Genomic DNA, 14,679 nt, shown 5'->3' on the forward strand with positions numbered 1-14,679 from the left:
TCTTCCCCAAGACTTCAAAGATACACTAATTGTGACCATCTACAAAAAGAAAGGAGAAAGGAACGAATGTGGAAACCACCGTGGCATATCTCTGCTTTCCACTGCAGGCAAGATTCTGGCCAAGATAGTTCTAAACCGAATTAAAAATATGTCAGAAGATGTACTTCCAGAAAGTCAGTGTGGTTTCAGGGCTGGCAGATCTACCTCAGATATGATCTTTAACCTGAGATAACTCCAAGAGAAAGGCATCGAGCAATGTCAACCTCTGTATGTGGTTTTTGTAGACTTCTCAAAGGCCTTTGACACCATTGACTGAGAGATGCTTTGGAAGATACTACAAGTATAAGGATGCTCAGAAAGACTGATATGGCTCATTAAGCTCTTCCATGAGAACATGTCTGGGAAGGTTTCGATCGGAGGAGACATTAGTGAAGCTTTTCCTGTAAATCATGGAGTCAAACAGGGATGCATTCTTGCCCAAACATTATTTATAATCTACCTTACAGCAGTCCTAGAGACTATGGGCACTAACCTAGATAAAGACGTCTACATTAGGACTCGATCGGAAGGCAAACTCTTCAATCTTGCCAGACTCAAGTCCTCAACCAAAACTTGGCAAATTTGCATGCAAGAACTGCTGTATGCAGACGACTCTGCATTTGTAGCAACAGATTTGGATGACATGCAGGGTTGATTGCTTTGCCACAGCTGCAACCCTCTTTGGATTGAAAATCAATACCATGAAAACAGAACTCCTGTACCAACCCTCACATGAGCCACAGGCAATGCCAAACAACATTGTTTTGGTCAATGGAATGCCTTTTAGGAGTTCTGAAAGTTTCATCTACTTAGGCAGTGCAGTTACCAGCACAAACTCATCAGACTTGGAGGTAGACCGCCGGATTCAAGCTGCCACCAAAGCATTCGGTGCATTACAAAAGCAACTGTGGTCTTGCCATGACATCAAGAGAACCACCAAGTTGAAGGTATACAATGCCACAGTCTTACCATCTCTGCTTTACGCCACCGAATGCATGACACTCTACTGTAAACATTTCAAGAAACTGACAAGGTTAGAACTTTGACACCTGCATCGAATCCTCAAAATAAGATGGCAGGACAAGGTCCCTGATGAACAGTGGTGCTTGAAAGTTTGTGAACCCTTTAGAATTTTCTATATTTCTGCATAAATATGACCTACAACATCATCAGATTTTCACACAAGTCCTAAAAGTAGACAAAGAGAACCCTTGTTCTTCTTCTTCCTCTTTGGGCTGCTCCCATTAGGGGTCGCCACAGCAGATTATCCATTTCCATCTCATCCCATCTGACCGATCCGGTATGGAAATCTGATTCATGATCTGCATATTTGATTTGGCATAAGTTTTACACTGGATGCCCTTCCTGACGCAACCCTCCCCAGTCTATCCAGGCTTGGGGCCAGCACTAAGAATGCACTGACTTGTGCAATGTCAGTGGCTGGTTTAGGCCACACCAATTTAATTAGTTGGTTCTCGGATTTTTTCAGAAAAAATATGAAGCGAGCGGGCAAAATAAAAAAAAAAAATGCTCTGATGGTAAAATTAGCGGTGGAAATAGACCAAACAATACAGGCAAACCAGTAAACAGATAGGCTAAATAAACAATTGAATTACAGTCAATTGAACATCTACAATGCACAGAAAAAAAGATGTGACCAGGAGTAGGCTACTTCACAAGTCTTTAACGAAAGTGAAAGGGGCGATTTGATTGGTTTTCGACGTCACGTGATCTCACGTCACGTGACCTTTTCTGTTGGCGGGAGTTTGATTTCGATTTTTTTTTTCATTTTGCATTTTCTTCAAGCGGCGATTCTGAGAACCAACTAATCGAATTGGTGTGGCCTTAAGCAATAAAATAATTTTTAAATCAATATTTTTTGTCAAATTATTGATTTATTTTTATGTAGCCATGTAATACATGGGATAATATCCAATCATTATCATGAAATAAACCCCTTCAGGGTGATTCAAGGCCTCTGCTTCTCATGAGGGTCCTGTATCACCTTGTCAGGGTTTATTTTGTGATAATGACTGACTTGCAACACATTATTCCTTGAAGTAGCACTTTATTCCTAAAACTGTCCAAGAATACAAGAGCAATAAACCTGCCCAATTTTTGAATCTATATAAGCTACCAAGTCAACTGATCTAAACCAAATGTATTTAGTGTTGAAAGTGATCAAAATGTGGACATTATGTGCAGCCTGGAAAACAGCATTCATGCAAAATGAACCGGCTGCTCTTTCATTAGCGTGTCCTTGGATGCAAAATGGCATTTAAGGAGACTTCCGTAGGGAGTTGTGCACATGCTGGACAAAGCACTCCTTGCCTGCTCCTTGTCTCAAGGCCACACTGGAAATGTGTGCATGAGTGAACAAGAAACAGAGACAGAGAAAGAAATGCATAAGGAGAGAAAGAAAGCTGAGGAGTATGGAGAAAACACGAATACATGAAAAGGTATGAAAAGGTAAGAACATTAAAGCTGGTTACACTGTTTGAAACAGGGGTACAGTAGGAGTCCATTTCTGTCCCCCAAGGTACAATCTACACTAATGTACCCTCTAGGGCAGTGGTTTTCAAAGTGGGGGCCGCCAGGGGGCGCTAGGGGGCCTCAAAGTTGGAGGGACGATAACAAAAAAATTGCGGAGAAAAAATATACTTTTTAAAAATAATTATTATTAAATATATTGTAATTAGTTTTTTAATCATTATTATAAAACATAATTATTAATAATAATACATCATATCGAAACGTTTGCCATGCTCATCTCTCCGATTGCCTGTGACGTTGCGGTTTGCGCCATTTATCAAGCTGCTTTGCTCCTCAAGCTAGCGTATTGCTAGTGCAAAATGGACAGGTTTTTGAAGAAGAGACCGAAGGAACAAACCAACAGCCCTGCTGTGGAGGACACTGCTGCAAAAAAAACTAAGAAGTTCTGGCCAACTAAAATCCAAAAATATGAGGCAGCATACATTAAGTATGGCTTTACAGCCATACAGAAAAATGGCCGTGATTGCCCGAAATGCGTCCTCTGTCTGGAGACCCTGTCAAACGAGTGCTTAAAACCTTCGAAACTTCAGTGTCACTTGGTACAAAAACATCCGACAGATGCCGAAAAAACAGTAGATTTCTTCAGACGCAAAGGAGAGCATTTGGTCAGGCAGTCTGCTGCATTCACCCAGCAAGCTACTGTCCGAGCGGGCCCTGAAGGCATCATTTTTAGCCTCGTACCACATTGCTCGTGCTAAAAAACCTCACTCAATTGGAGAAGATTTGATTTTACCAGCCACCAAAGACATTGTCCGAGAATTGCTTGGTGAGGATGCTGCCAAAAAAATCGATGCTGTCCCACTCTCTGATAACACCATGAGCCGACGGATTGGTGACATGGCTCAAGACGTATCTGCTCAGCTGTTGGAGCAGGTGAGAGCCAGCGAATACTTTGCACTTCAGCTGGATGAGAGCACAGATTTATCCAATGAGGCCCAACTGCTTGTGTACATCAGATTTATTTCACAGGAAAGATTTGTGGAGGAAATACTATTTTGTAAAGCACTTGAAAGAAGAACTACTGGGAAAGACATTTTTCAAGTTTTGGACGATTACATCGAGTCTAACAGATTGGACTGGACCCGTTGTGTGGGGGTGTGTTCGGACGGGGCCGCGGCAATGACCGGGAAGATCAGTGGAGTGACCGCTTTCATTAAGCAGAAGGCCCCGCATGTAGTGGCCATACACTGCATGCGCCATCGTGAGGCACTGGTCGCAAAAAGGATGGATAACGAGTTGAATCAGGTACGACAGGAGGTTATACAGTTTATTGTTCAGTGCGAAAATATTTGTGTTGAAAACATGTTAGTTAATAATATTCTTATGCTAAACAAATGTAACAACTATTGACTATTGAATAAAAGTAAGAGAAAACATTCTAAAAGTTGAAGTTTCTTTACATATTTTGTAGCATTGTCTGTGGGTTTGCAAAGGGGGTCCCCGGCCAGAAGCTAATGCTGTTTGGGGGGACTTGGCATGGAAAACTTTGGGAACCCCTGCTCTAGGGCTCATTATTGGAACTCAGGATAACTACGTGTACCTTTTAAGGGCCATAAAGATATATACATGTTCCCTAGCAGTATCTAAAGGGTACACATAAGTACCTTAGAGGGTCCTGCCCCAGTGACAAGCCCTTGTATCCCTAAAGGTACAATAATGTACTTTATTTATGAGAGTGTAGAGGAGAGAGGAATAGATGAGGAAAACCAAGACAGGGGCATGAACCAAAAAAAGAAAAGAAAATTACAGGTAATAATAAATGTATTGTACTCTAAATTCATTATGAGATTCCTCCTTATCTGTCATGCAGTTGCGCTACAGTGAATAAATTAATTAATAATTACATTAACATTTAATATTATCATTTTGAAACAGGAGGCTGTATTATCATAAGGAGACAAGGCATTCTCTCTCTCTCTCTCTCTCTCTCTCTCTCTCTCATACACACACACGCACACTTGTGTTCCTAAACACATAGACAGTGCTTCTCCTCGGTGTCTTTCTTCCTATTAAATAGATCCTCCACAGTTTTGCCACATGCTCGCAGCTCAAAGAAGCCCATCTAGATTCAAAACATCCGCAGGGCTGCACGCAAACTCTCTCTGAATTTGAATAAGTCACTGTTTACCCCCTAAACTTGAAACAACAATGCATGAGAACAAGAGCAAAGTGGGAGAACACAATATAATGAATGTTCTCTGCTTCCAAGAAGCCAAAGATTGCTACAGAACAAAACTTAAAAGGATCACAACTGTCATTCTGCCAAACACAGATAAGGTCCAGAGCAGGTGATATATCTTCTTAATGGGCTTACATGGACGTACGCAGTGCTGTCTAGTCTGTCTGAAACACATGAATCCTTAGCGAATTTAACATTTTTCCTGCATTCATCAGATATAATTAATGGCTCAATATGTCAACATTAACATAAAAGTACTTCAACAGCACTGTATATATATGACTGTTGGATAGACTGCAAACAATCTAACACATATCAAGCTTTCGGTCACGTTCTGTTCTTCTCCACCACTAAATGTTGAACTAAATCCTGGAAATATTTGACATCTTCTGGTCCATTACACTTAAAAGGGAAACACTGGTCAACATGTACCGATGAAATGCTCTGCACAGTGTGCAACTAATATTAGTGCTCTGGTTTTCATCAACAGTGCATCTTCAGTAGGAGGGATTACACTGGGAATACCCTCAGATGTGTATCTGCTCGAGATAAGTGTCAGGCAGAACTAGCGAAGAAGCATTTGATGTAGCACATCTTTTTATGTCATGTCATCCTTTCTTTAAATATTATTGTTACCATTGCATGGTTTTTCCAAAACCAAAGAGCCAAAGAAGTCTTATTCAGAAGGCGAAACAAATCATGTTGAAACGGTTACCTCCAGATCCTTGTAGTTAGTTTGGTGCGGAGAGCGATTGCGAATGGAAGACAAGGCTTCAGAGATCAGTAAAATAAAAACTAACTTCTGAAAATAATGCAGTGAATAATCAAGTTGACTAAATCTAAAATAGCATTGTCTGTATAATTTCCTATCACACTTCTCTCTCTCTCTCTCTCTCTCTCTCTCTCTCTCTCTCACACATGCACACCCATCATAATGACTTTTTATTGCCTACCCGAGTGGATTTGTTTACTCTCACACACTGCTCACCTCATCAGTTCTTAGTAATACAAGAAAAATGGATGGGGTCTTAATCCTCATGTGCTCCACATTAACACACAGTGTTCTTCGTATTCGACACTCAGTCACTTTTCATTTCAGTGACACAAAGCAAAGCTCGATTACACCAATCGCAGTAGGTCAGTCTGTGAAAAAGGCACCTTCAGCTGCAGTTGTGTTTCCGTCTACACAACATCATCATAACTACATCAGTTTCTGGGAAAGCGTGGTTTATCTAAGGAAAGTCTTTTCTCACAACTCTTTTTCCTCTACAATCTGCTCTTCCATGTCAAAAGGTTTGAAATGAAGGTCTTTTTGTCATGGCTTTCTCTTTCCTGGAGGCAAATCACCTCTAGTGTTATAGTATGATGGCTGAAATATTACTCCTATTAATCCCAAATGTGCTTTTGTTCTCTTCCTAAATGCATTTCTCACTTAAGAGGGATGATGTGCCGTGCCTAAAATTAGTCACCTAAATTTGGGCCCTAATTCTAAGACCGATTTTTTTTTTCATCCGTTCTGTCTGGACAATGTTTCAAAAGGGTCTGTGCCTGGATAAATGTCTTATGAAAAATGCGCTTGGGAAAATTGAGCTTGGAGTTCTTTTTAAAAAGTCTTAAAGTATCTAGAGGAACTGCTGGTGTGTATTAAGCCTTGTCTGATTCACAGAGTCTGAAAGAGCCTTCGGGAGAAGGCATGACTCTCACTTCATCTTAAAGTGCATCCTCTTCAGTGTTATGACCCTGACTGCTCCCAGGAACATGCTTGAGTTTGTTTCGAACTGCTTAATGGCAGAACCACTCAACATACATATTTTTAATCTTTTTCTAATATTTTTATTTTCTTCTCATTTTGTTTTCAAGTTTCAAGTCAAGTTTATTTTCATAGCGCTTTTAACAATAGACATTGTCGCAAAGCAGCTTCACAGAAAATTAAAAACTTTAAACGTGAGCTAATTTTAGCCCTAATCTATCCCCAGTGATCAAGTCTGTGGCGACGGTGGAAAGGAAAAACTCCTTCAGCTGACATGAGGAAGAAACCTCAAGAGGAACCAGACTCAAAAGGGAACCCATCCTCATTTGGGTGATAACAGACAATGTGATTATAAATAACTCGCTTCTATAACAGTGTCCTATATAGTCACAAAGTATAACTGTGTAACCAGGAAATTCATTATAGTTTTAACATGAAGTCTGTTTTGTTGAAGTTATATATGCCCTGTTTTACATCTGGCTAAACCTTAATTGTACTCAAATCATAATCACGGCATCAGCTGTCATGAACTATGCTATTTTCATGCCAAGATACACCTTTTCAAGTACCAAACCAATAAGTACACTTAATATGCATAACAACAGACATAACAATGATGCAATAGAGATGCTAATACAGTCAGAATACAGTAAGATCGAGGAGAGACAGGAATGACTATTTAACAGCAAGTCCAATGTGAACAGGCCGTGCTGATTTAATCAGATTAATTAAATAGAAAATCTCCTCACATACCTTAGATCAAATTACTGTATTATGTTTTAACATTTTAATATACAGTACCAGTCAAAAGGTTGTACACCCCTACTCATTCATAGGGTTTTCTGTATTTTGACTATTTTCTACATTGTAGAACAATAATGAAGACATCAAAACTATAAAATAACAAATGGAACATATATGGAATTATGTGGGAAACAAAAAAAAGTGTTCAAAACCAAAATGTTTAATATTTTAGATTCTTCAAAGTAGCCACCGTTTACCTTAACAATGCTTTGTATTATCTTAACCAGCTTTTGTCTCATCAAAAGTTAATTAGTGCAATTTCTTGCCTTCTTAATGTGTTTGAGATCAAACAATAAATAGTAAATAATAAACATACAGTAAATAGCTCTATTACCATGAGCTAGCTTAGTGGTTAGCATGTCTGCCTCTTGATTGGGAGATCAGGAGTTCTACTTGCGGTTGGGTCATAGCAAAGACCATCATAAAAATGGTACCTACTGCCATCTGGTGAGGCACGCTGCAATACAGATGTGAGTGGACAGTCAAACTCTTGTGGTTACCAGAGGACCGCCCCGCCACACACACACACTGAAACCCTAACTGTATAGGTGAGAGGTCGAGGGCTATAGAAGTGGAGACTGGCACCACCCAATGCACTTTAAGGGCCTGGTTAATACTGGGACAGGAGACTGCCTGGGAAGACCAGGTCCTGGCACGGGAGGGACTTTGACTTGAAATAGCTCTATTCCGCAACTGTCGTAATCCATATTATGTCAAGAACTGCTCATCTAAGTAAAGAGAAACAACATCCATCATTACTTTAAGACATGGAGTGTCTTTTAGTTAATAAAAATTAAAGAAAAACATTGAATTAGAACCTGTGTCGCGTGGCACGGTGGTGTAGTGGTTAGCACTGTCACCTCACAGCAAGAAAGTCCTGGGTTCGAGCCCAGCGGCCAACGAGGGCCTTTCTGTGTGGAGTTTGCATGCACTCCCCATGTCCATGTGGGTTTCCTCCGGGTGCTCCGGTTTCCCCCACAGTCCAAAGGCATGCAGGTTAGGTTAACTGGTGGCTCTAAATTGACTGTGAGTACGAATGGTTGTTTGTCTCTGTGTCAGCCCTGCGATAACCTGGTGACTTGTCCAGGGTGTACCCTGCCTTTCGCCCATAGTCAGCTGGGATAGGCTCCAGCTTGTCTGTGACCCTGTAGAACAGGATAAGCAGCAACAGATAATGGATGGATAGAACCTGTGTCCAAATTTTTGACTGGTACTGTACACTTTTTCCCCCCATCAAGAGGATTATAACACTGACTTCTACCATATGCTAAACTATCAGAGAGTCATATATGGTAAACAGCGTAATACTGGGCTCAATGTCTGTACAAGGCTATACAGATGTTCATTTCATTAATCTAACAGTGCGCAAAATCAATCAGAGAATCAGAATCAAAATCAGAGAACGTGGCAACAAAAGGTTTTCTTTCTCCTTTAAACCCCAGTGGGAATCCCTTACTGAAGAGCTCTAGTGGGTATCACTTGAGTAGTAGAGAGTATGCTCATCTGTCACCTGATGTTAGTTCAGAAGGCTTTTCTCTTCTCATTTGCACATTAAAAGACAGACAAACAACAGGCTCGGCCATACTATCTGGAACGTCTCTTTCATCGGGGCAGATCTTTAATCTTAGCTGAATAGAGATTCATTACAGAGAGGTTGAGAGAAGCAGTGATTAATTTGGGATCAAACAGGGAAATTCAAGTGAATTGGTTGAAATGGTAACCCTTTAGACACGGATCAAACGCAGGGTTTCAGATGTCTATAGGTGCGCATGTTTCTCTGAAGAACAAAGGCAACTTTTGAGTTCTGAGAGCCAATTGTGTTCGTGTTGTGATTGTGGCACTGGACAATAAATGACATATTTGCTATATTGGATTTGCAAGGTTTCAGACAGGGATAGTGATTTGTATGTGCATCTACTGTGTTTCTGGTATGAGGAGAACATGGATGAAGTTCCTCTCCTTCTGGAAGAACGACTTTAACGTGAGGAGTTTTCATTCTCCCTCTACTTCTACCTACACCCAGGGCTCTGTCTACCTACACCCATGCTCCTGTTATCATTAAGCTACCGCAACTCCTACTGCCAGTTTTAATCCATGCCCAGAAAGGAAAACTCACACAGATATACAAAGGCAACAATATGCAAATGCACACATCCTTTACATATGCAAAATCAAACACATCCTTACTGTACATGCGAAGGCACAAAGCTTTACGGAAACACGATTCAATGTTGAATACAATTTTGAAGATTCAGTAATAAAGTCTGGAAACTTAAGATCTGTATAGTTAATCCAGTGACTGGATCAGAAGCAGGCAAATAACCAACAAACTGATTTACAAAGCAGATTTACAATAAATAATAATAATAATAATAATAATAATAATGCACCAACATTTAAACGGTAAGTCCAAAAATGTGTAGTATTCACACAAGGTCTTTAAAAGTCAAAAAACAAATATAACACTAAAAAAATCAAGTCAAACAACAACAACAACAAAAAAATTATTGTTTTAATACAAAGCAGAAACATGCTCTTACCCTTGAATGAATAATGTTGGAGCCTGTGTTCTTTTTTATTTTTCTTTGGAGAATCAGTTTGCAGCCTCTTGCAGCATATTGAATGTGTTCTTCATGCAGCCCAGATAGAGACAGTCCACTGCTCCACACGCGCACACACACACATTCTACTGCTGCAGCAGCTGTGAAGTAAAAAACAGTTAGGAGTGTGTGGGACATGCAGAGTAAACAAGTGGAGAGAAGAGGAGGAGAAGGAGAGATACACACTTCCTCTGCACTCAATCCTGCACCCACACTGGTGGAGTGAGTGAGACTGAGAGAGGTATGGACTGATCCTGAGAGAATAACTGAGAAGAGAGAGAGAGAGAGCACGTGTGTGTGTGTGAGAGAGAGAGAGAGGAGGGAAAGTGATCATATGTGTGTATGGGCTGGACATATATCTGTGTGTGTGTGTGTGTGTGTGTGTGTGTGTGTGTGTGTGTGTGTGTGTGTGTGCACGCACGTGTGCGTATGTTTTAATGCATGGATATGAGTATGATGGAGATGTGAGTGAGTGTTGGGACAAAAACCTCACGACAGAATTTCTGTCTAGATACAACCGCAGGTTTTAGCTACAATAAAATTCAAGTTAATACAATACCAATGTGTGTGTACTCACCAGCCACTTTAATTGGAACTTGTTCTTGATTCCAAGATCTCTGTTCTTGGCTGCAGGAGTGGAACCCAAAGTGGTCTTCTTCTGTTGCATGCTGAGATGCTTTTCTGCTCACCACGGTTGTAAAGAGTGATTATATGAGTTATTATATCCTTCCTGGCAGCTTGAACCAATCTAGCCATTTTCCTCTGATCGCTCTTATCAACAAGACGTTTGTTTCCACCCACAGAACTGTCGCTCACTCAATGTTTTTTGTCTTACACAGAATGGTGCGAAAACTCTAGAGACTGTTGTTTGTGTGTGAAAACCCCAGGAGATCAGCAGTTTCTGAAATACTCAAACCAGTCCATCTGGCTCAAACCAACACCCAATGAAAGAAAGTCACACTGTGAGATCACAATTTTTTCCCATTCTGATGTTTGAAGTCAACATTATTTACCTGAAGCTCTTGATTTGTATCTGCATGATTTTATGCATTGTGCTGCTGTCAAGGGATTGGCTGATTACATAACTGTATAAAACAGTAGGGGGATGGCGTTCCTAATAAAGTGGCAGGTGAGTGTATGTACAGTATATGTGTATGTGTTTGCCATTCAGGACATAATTCATACTTATTGTGTTCCTATATCTTGTCTTATTGGAAAACTAATGAGCTTAATGTCAAATACGTAGCAAAGTCAGGGGGCTGGGAGAATATACTGTATAGTAATTAGGTAATGAAAATAAACAGCGCTGTGCTGTTGGAAGAGAAACAGAGAAGAAAGCAAGAACAAATGTGGCATAAGAAGACAAAAGCTGTCTAGAAAAATGCTCAAGAATAATGTATATAATCTGCTTAGGGTTGGAGGGTGGATGTATGGGTGGTGTTGGGTTATGGGTCACTGTCAACAAGAGCTCAAGAGCTCCGTGTCTAACTGTGGCTCAAACCTGGTGCTTGAAATACAGGGTGAAACTCTAATCCTATGTGCTTTTACATTTTACTAAAGGCAGTTTGTTTTGTCTTGCGAAAGTTCAATAGTATTGCTTACATCATCAACAATGGACAGTTATATAAGACAGAAGATCTTTCTAAATATATGGATTAATGCAGACATTCAAAAGCAATTTCAAGGAATCATTAGAAATGAAAATGCACTAATCTACCCCCATGCCTGAAAATACAACAAAGACATGCATCAAGACTCTGTGTCTTGGCAACTGAACTGGCTGTCCAAACCATTGAGACACTGGATGTCTTCAAAGGAATACTTCTGGACCAAGTACTTAAATGAGCAATTATTTAAAAAAAAAAAACAGATTATTGTAGTTTTCTACAAACAAAGGCTAACTCCTTTCTAACAGGATTTTTGCTTAATAGTATTCTTTAACCCTGAACTACTTGTATGAGCATCAGAGGATATGTTTCAGATGGAGACCACAGTACCAGTCAAAAGTTTGGCAACTGAACTGGCTGTCCAAACCATTGAGACACCGGATGTCTTCAAAGGAATACTTCTGGACCAAGTACTTAAATAAGCAATTATTTAAAAAAAACCCAGATTATTGTAGTTTTCTACAAACAAAGGCTAACTCCTTCACATTGTGTGCTAACTCCTTCACATCTTCTGTCTTATAGAACTGTCCATTGTTGATGATGTAAGCAATATTATTGAACTTTCGCAAGACAAAACAAACTGCCTTTAGTAAAATGTAAAAGCACATAGGATTAGAGTTTCACCCTGTACTTCAAGCACCAGGTTTGAGCCACAGTTAGACACGGAGCTCTTCACATTGAAAAAGAAGGTGTACACACCTTCTATTTCAATGTTTTTTCTTTATTTTTATCCATTAAAAGTCACTTCATGTCTTAAAGTAATAATGCATGTTGTTTCTCTTTACTTAGCCGAGCGGTTCTTGACATAATATGGATTACTACAGTTGTAGTAAGAATGGGACTATTTGCTGTATTTTTATTATTTACTATTTATTATTTGATCAGAAATGCATTAAGAAGGCAAGAAACTCATCCACTCATTAACTTTTGACAAGACACACCTGTTACAGTGGTGCTTGAAAGTTTGTGAACCCTTTAGAATTGTCTATATTTCTGCATAAATATGACCTTAAACATCATCAGATTTTCACACAAGTCCTAAAAGTAGATAAAGAGAACCCAGTTAAACAAATGAGACAAAAATATTATACTTGGTCATTTATTTATTGAGGAAAATGATCCAATATTACACATCTGTGAGTGGCAAAAGTATGTGAACCTTTGCTTTCAGTATCTGGTGTGACCCCCTTGTGCAGCAATAACTGCAACTAAACGTTTCCGGTAACTATTGATCAGTCCTGCACACCGGCTTGGAGGAATTTTAGCCCATTCCTCCGTACAGAACAGCTTCAACTCTGGGATGTTGGTGGGTTTCCTCACATGAACTGCTCGCTTCAGGTCCTTCCACAACATTTCGATTGGATTAAGGTCAGGACTTTAACTTGGCCATTCCAAAACATTAACTTTATTCTTCTTTAACCATTCTTTGGTAGAACAACTTGTGTGCTTAGGGTCATTGTCATGCTGCATGACCCACCTTCTCTTGAGACTCAGTTCATGGACACAATTCGCTGGTATAATTCAGAATTCATTGTTCCATCAATGATGGCAAGTCGTCCTGGCCCAGATGGAGCAAAACAGGCCCAAACCATGATACTACCACCACCATGTTTCACAGATGGGATAAGGTTCTTATGCTGGAATGCAGTGTTTTCCTTTCTCCAAACATAACGCTTCTCATTTCAACCAAACAGTTCTATTTTGGTCTCATCCATCCACAAAACATTTTTCCAATAGCCTTCTGGCTTGTCCACGTGATCTTTAGCAAACTGCAGACGAGCAGCATTGTTCTTTTTGGAGAGCAGTGGCTTTCTCCTTGCAACCCTGCCATGCACACCATTGCTGTTCAGTGTTCTCCTGATGGTGGACTCATGAACATTAACATTAGCCAATGTGAGAGAGGTCTTCAGTTGCTTAGAAGTTACCCTGGGGTCCTTTGTGACCTCGCCAACTATTACACACCTTGCTCTTGGAGTGATCTTTGTTGGTCGACCACTCCTGGGGAGGGTAACAGTGGTCTTGAATTTCCTCCATTTGTACACAATCTGTCTGACTGTGGATTGGTGGAGTCCAAACTCTTTAGAGATGGTTTTGTAATCTTTTCCAGCCTGATGAGCATCAACAACACTTTTTCTGAGGTCCTCAGAAATCTCCTTTGTTCATGCCATGATACACTTCCACAAACATGTGTTGTGAAGATCAGACTTTGATAGATCCCTGTTCTTTAAATAAAACAGGGTGCTCACTCACACCTGATTGTCATCCCATTGATTGAAAACACCTGACTCTAATTTCACCTTCAAATTAACTGCTAATTCTCGAGGTTCACATACTTTTTGACTCACAGATATGCACTATTGGATCATTTTCGTCAATAAATAAATGACCAAGTGTAATATTTTTGTCTCATTTGTTTAACTGGGTTCTCTTTATCTGCTTTTAGGACTTGTGTGAAAATCTGATGATGTTTTAGATCATATTTATGCAGAAATATAGAAAATTCTAAAGGGTTTCCAAACTTTCAAGCACCACTGTAATTGAAAAGCATTCCAGGTGACTACCTCATGAAGCTGGTTAAGATAATACCAGTAGTGTGCAAAGTGTCATCAAGGTAAACACTGGCAATGTTGAAGAATCTAAAATATCAAATATTTAGTTTTTTAAAAATACTTTACCACATAATTCCATATATGTTCCATATGTTATTTCATAGTTTTGATGCCTTCAGTATTGCTCTACAATGTAGAAAATAGTCACAATACAGAAAAACCTGTACATGTAGGTGTGCCCTAAATTTTGACTGGTACATCCAGGATTTACCAGTAAAAACTATGCTTCATAAAAGCTATGCAACACAAAGCAGACAGGCAGGCTGACACATGAAGGGAAGTTAGGAAAAAAATACAAAGCAGTTTAAGAAAAAAAAAGCCTGAAAGTGGAGCTGGATGGATAATGTTCCCATGGTTTGATGTTCTGAATGTGTTTGCCTTCAAATACACTCATAAAATAATAAGCAGCAGGATAAAATGTCTTCATCTGAACCAGCTGCTTTTTTGTGCTCTAAAGATCACGTATGGTTTGTATGGT

The 14,679-nt window shown here is 39.8% G+C and overlaps 1 protein-coding gene across 2 annotated transcripts in view; it reads right to left on the reverse strand.

The window, feature by feature from the left end:
- Positions 1–9,999, reverse strand: part of shisal1a (shisa like 1a) — a 99,936-nt gene extending 89,937 nt beyond the window's left edge. For both annotated transcript variants that reach the window (XM_060903604.1, XM_060903603.1), the window contains exon 1: positions 9,866–9,999. The gene's annotated coding sequence lies outside the window, so the exon portion shown is untranslated. The remainder of the gene's footprint in view (positions 1–9,865) is intronic.
- Between the last annotated feature and the right edge of the window lie 4,680 nt (positions 10,000–14,679).

Source organism: Neoarius graeffei, chromosome 21, assembly GCF_027579695.1.
Source record: "Neoarius graeffei isolate fNeoGra1 chromosome 21, fNeoGra1.pri, whole genome shotgun sequence".
Taxonomy (NCBI): Eukaryota; Metazoa; Chordata; class Actinopteri; order Siluriformes; family Ariidae; genus Neoarius; species Neoarius graeffei.